Here is a 5,507-nt window from a genome sequence, read left to right on the forward strand (position 1 = left end):
TTGCTGCCTAACGAGCAAATGCTACATGATGGACAATAATGGCGTGCAGGACTTTGCCTTTGGGCTCTTTTTGGGCAGATGATAAACCTTGAAACATTTATATCCCATTCTGTTAAATGTTTGAAATGGCAATAAGGACTCTGTTTGGCAAAGTCAATTAGGTAATAATTAGGTAGATAATCCTCTTGACTGACCTTTCCCTGCTGCATTGCTCAAGCTGAAGCCCATATTATAATTTCATGTTTTTAGCCTTCTCTTTGTAGTTGTTATAATGACACTTGTTTGAGACTACAATCACAATTTGCCTTACTACTGTGTGTTTGCACCCCAGGTTTGCCTTCTCAAGAGACAGGGAGCCAACCATCGTTCCCATACCCGATGAGAATGTAGCCATTGGCAGAGCTACAGAGATGAGTGCCAATGACATCCTTCGAGTGAATCGCCTTTATACCTGCAGTATGTACCTCGTTTCGTTTCTTTTCGTTTCTTTTTCTTTTCTTTTTTTATAAAGAAAAAAGGAAGCTGGATTAACAGTTGGAAGGTCAGTGGTTCAGTTCTTGGCTACTCCACTCTAAATTCAATTAGTTTAATTCAATTCAATTTTATTTTTATAGCGTCAAATCACAACAACAGTTGCCTCAAAGCACTTTATATTGCAAGGTAAAGACCTCCCATAATGATATTATCCTATATCCTCGCATGTGATTGGCCGCAGTATGGAGGGATTGGAGCATAGCTGAGCCGCTGTGTGAGAGCTGCTCGGCTCTCACACAGGAATTTAAGGAAATTAGGTGAGGGTAGAAATGACTGAAAGATTATCAGGCTCCGTTTTGAGTTTTGTTCAAAAAAGAATGACTTCATATAGGAAAAAAAAAATCACATATGCAGGACACCTTAAACTAGTTTTTTAATTAAGCAGCAAGGCAGAACAAAGTCGGGGCTGCATCAAGACACGAGGACTAAACCCCAGTTCAACCAGACACAGACCTAACCCGGAATTAAAACAGGACTACAACAGTTCAAAATCAGGAGGACTGAGGACTTAACCAAGACAGAACCAGAATCAGAACTAGATGATAGTAGCACTAAAAATCATCATAGACCTGCACTACACTTATTTTTAATTCTACCAAAGTCCAATATTTAGATTGAGAAAAGTTTACATAATTATTCAGCCTTGTTGTGCAAACAAGCTGCAGAACTTAATAAATGTAGAATTTGAAAAATAACAAATGGAATCTAAAAAGAAACACGAGGTACGAGATACATGTTCTGATGAGTGTTGGCAAACAACCATGTGACTAACATGTGTGTCTCACCTGCTCTTGTTCATCTCTGTTCTGTCCTCATTCTCTCCCTCTCTGTGCTGACAATCAAGCCAAACACCAACATCATCAAATATACAGCTGAAACCAGATCTTTACAAACTCTTCAGATCAAAACACTTTTTTAATTGTAACATCAAATCAGACTAAATGTTTATTTTTTTAGATTGATAAATATAAAAACATGTTTGTTAACTTTAAGAGTAAAGAGAGAAACTGTCTGTATTTCTTAATTGTAAATGGCACCAAATTGTATTCAAACTGAGCCACACTTATGGAGCTCCACAGTTCTCTTCCTGGTGTTTTGGTTGACATCTCCTGATGTTCCCATGTCACAGCTGTTTCTGTGACATGGGAAACACAGAGCCTGTTTGCTCTGTGTTTTGCCTTATATGCATCCACAGCTGTGCCACCAGTTTACTCACATGGACTCTACGAACCAATCAGAAGCTTCTTCAGCTCAGAATGGAATCGTCTCGAGTTTTCTTATTAATCAACAATAAACTTAGTGTACATGTGCTCCTACATTTGATGAAAGTGATTAAAATAGACAGCTCCCTCTTTTTATTCTGACATTTAACTAATTCAAAAGATATTTCAACATTTATTTATCTAAAACAGAAGTTTACTCTAAATTGATGTTTAACAGTAAAAAAAAGTTTTTATGTTTTCTCCATAAAGTGTAAATATCTGGTTTCAGCTGTGAATATTCTGCTGTGTATTGAAATTCCTCTTGTTTTGCATAGATATACTGAACAACATCCAAAGCATAATATATAAAATAACATCTACCAGAGTTTTTTCTTTGAAAGAAGCTCCTTACATTGTTGTGTACATCAGTACACAACTGAAACCGATTTAGAGAGTTTGTTTAGCTGTGGAGGGAAACAACTGAAAATATGAAATGTAAGCTAAGACTCTCTAAAAATCAGCATTGCTGTTCGGCTTTTTATTTATCCATTTGTTGATTCACTCGAAGAGCAAGCAACGCAACCAAGTGATCAGTTTGATATCAATCTTTTGTGATACACCGTCATATTTACATTATTAGTTCAGTACGAATGATTTGCTTTGGTACCTGGTCAAACTTAAGCTCTCCTCTGTCTGCAGCAAACTCGCAGGCAGCAGCTTCTCGCTCACATGTGTGCTGTGCTCAGTCGCCCAGTGCCTGAGCTCGGATCATACCAAAATTAAGGGGAATTTACGACGGTGCGCTCTGTGCTTCGTGTGTTGTTTTTGTTTTATACAGTTGTCAGTCAGGCATCTAACTAACAAATTACACTCTGAAAAAATGACCCGGGCTTAAGCCCTGTAAGCCACCACCCCGCTCCGCTGATGGTTGACTCCAAATCTCCCGAACACTATGTCGATTTGAGAATGCAAGACCGAAACAGCGAGACCAAGGTCAGTCGAGACCAAGACCACGTAAAAGTGGTCTCGAGATCAAGACCAGTCTCGAGACATCCAACTCTAGATAATATCTCTTGGGTGGTATGGGAACTCCTTGGTGTTCCCCTGGACAAGTTGGAGGAGGCAGCTAGGGCAGGGGTGGCCATTGTCAGTCCACGAGGGCCGGTGTCCCTGCAGGTTTTAGATCTCACCTTGGGTCAACACACCTGAATCACATGATTAGTTCATTACCAGGCCTCTGAAGAACTTCAGGACATGTTGAGGAGCTAATTTAGCCATTTAAATCAGCTGTGTTGGTTCGAGGACACATCTAAAACCTGCAGGGACACTGGCCCTCGAAGCCTGGAGTTGCCCACCCCTGAGCTAGCGAGAGGGAGGTCTGGGCTTTTCTGCTTAGGCTGCTACCCAGCCCCAGAGAATCTGAAGAAAATGGATGGATGTATAGATGTTCCAGGTGTGTCGCCATGTGGGGAAAAATGCTTCAACACACGGTTGGGTTGGTAGTGTACCGGGGGGCTTCTATTTAGGACTACGCTTCCTCCTCACCATCACTCAGCAATCATGTTTTCCCAACTGCTCGGGAAAATCCGATGGAAGAGAACTGACGGGGCCTCCGGAGCTACAAACAAGCTACATTTATAACAAGTATAGTTATTAGTAAAGTAGGCCAAGGGGTAACTAAACATCTGAGCAGGAAAGAGTAGGAGAGACAGGTGAAGAGCTAATGCTAAGCTAGCGAATCCCTAAAGACACAGTGACTGAACACTGTAAATATAATTAGTGGGTGATTCAACAGAGTGTGCTTTGGATAAAGCGCAGGAAGTTTACACTATGAAATAAGACGTTATCTATAAGTTTTTAATTAAATTGGCTACACAGATAAGCAATGCAAAAATACCACTGTAAGATAGAACAGGAAGTGATACTCCAGACTGAGACAACACCAAGAAGTATTTTGAAATGACCTTGAGCAAGATACTGAACTCTGAGTCGCTACTGATAAATTTGTGCAAATGTGTGTCTGGTACTTAAGTATAGGAAAGAGCATTTACATGAATGTTTGTGCGACTGGCTAATAAGAATTTTGAGCGCTCAATTAGAGCACAAAAACACTGTCTAGTCTACTTGCCATTTTTCTGCACCACCTTTAGTTTCCAAACCTATTACTGCACCCATTTGTGCTTAAAGGTTGAGAGGTTTTCAAAATTCAAACAAAATGTAACTGTACTATGAAGCTGTCTCCTCCTCAAATAATAATTATATAAATAGAAAAAGTTGGGACAAGCACAAAAACCTGGAATCCTGTTAACAAACAAGCAGAAAAACCAACGTCACTGGGGTAAAACGTGTTTGAAGATCAAATATGTACACAAAACTGACATTGGGTGATGCAAAATGGAGGGAAGAGGAAGCAATTTCTGTTTGGTATTATTGTCTATAGATAATAATATGCTTCAGAATATCATAACCATGAGAGCATGCTTATTTAATTATCTGCTTTGTGTGCTGAAGACCTTAAATTCTTTCAACCTATCTGCTCAGCCCCCGGCTTACTTTTCTACCTCCACTAGTTTCACAGAACAATCATGGAGACTAGTAAACACCAACATAGATATAGTACATCAAACTGTTCATCAAACTCAGATGTTCATGTAGTGTCTTAAAGAAATGCAGCAGCGTTTAAAGATTTCCCTCTGTTTGTTGTTTGACAGGCTCAAATGTGCCCATACCTGTGCAAAGGAACAAGTTGTTCTAGAAAAAGTAAGTAAATAAGCTCGGATGTTTTCGAATTTTGTTTACTTCATTATAATAGAAAATCATGTTCCTATACATTTATTTTACCAATTAAAGCTTTGTCAGGATAACTTTAGTGGAAACATTTGGTTTAAAACAAAAAACAATGAAATGTCATATATTTTAATTGATCAGGGTCAGAAGCGTGTAGCTGGGATGAGTGAAAGGCATATAAACCAGAACACCAGACGAACACATCTCCTCAATTTACAGCCTGTGTTTGTGATTTTTTTGTGCAGACACTACATATGTGTAACATCTTCTTTCTGTTTCCACAGACAACCAAGAGATGGGAGAGATTGATGCAGCTTGAATTTTATGCTTTTCAAATTTGCCTGAAATAGCTTTTTTTAAAATGAGAAATGAAAATGTATCATTGTCTATACTTTTCACCTGTCCGTTGACTTAATCCCAAACACGCTTGTGTAATTGCTAGTCAGCTGTATGAAATACTAAAAAATGAACAAAAATAAACATTCATTTTCATTTCTAGTAAGTTTGTTTCTTTATTCCACAAATCCTAGAAGTCTACAGGTCAAAAATACACATTTAACAAGTAAAGATATGAACTCAGTCTTGTACTAGTATTTTCCTGACAAAAAGATATAAAACCAAAGGTTAATCTGCTTAAGTAACAGTCAAACAGAGTGGAAATGGTTTTCAGTGAGAAAAACAATATTATTTTCCCAGTATTACTCTCCTCAAAGTAAGAGTAAGGCCAGTCAAAAGAGTAAGTGAAATGCACACCGCCTTCGCTCCATGTTGCTTTACTGTTGACTGAACTGCTAACTTGGGGTTTGCTCTCTCTGTTAGTACAAGAATTAATAATTGATCAACAAATTGATTTACTCTGACTTACAGAAACCTGGTTGCAGCAGGATGATTATATTAGTTTAAATAAATCAACCACCAATCATGGTGGACATTGAGTCCGAATGGACCATGTTCAGAGTCTCCATTGCCAAAGCTGCTGCATTG

General features: G+C 38.7%; 1 pseudogene; it reads left to right on the forward strand.

The window, feature by feature from the left end:
• LOC102202710 (high choriolytic enzyme 1-like) overlaps positions 1-5,021 on the forward strand; it is a 9,583-nt pseudogene extending 4,562 nt beyond the window's left edge.
• Positions 5,022-5,507: the final 486 nt, after the last annotated feature.

This window comes from Pundamilia nyererei, unplaced genomic scaffold, assembly GCF_000239375.1.
Source record: "Pundamilia nyererei isolate P.nyererei 1_Seehausen unplaced genomic scaffold, PunNye1.0 scaffold00124, whole genome shotgun sequence".
NCBI classification, from domain to species: Eukaryota; Metazoa; Chordata; class Actinopteri; order Cichliformes; family Cichlidae; genus Pundamilia; species Pundamilia nyererei.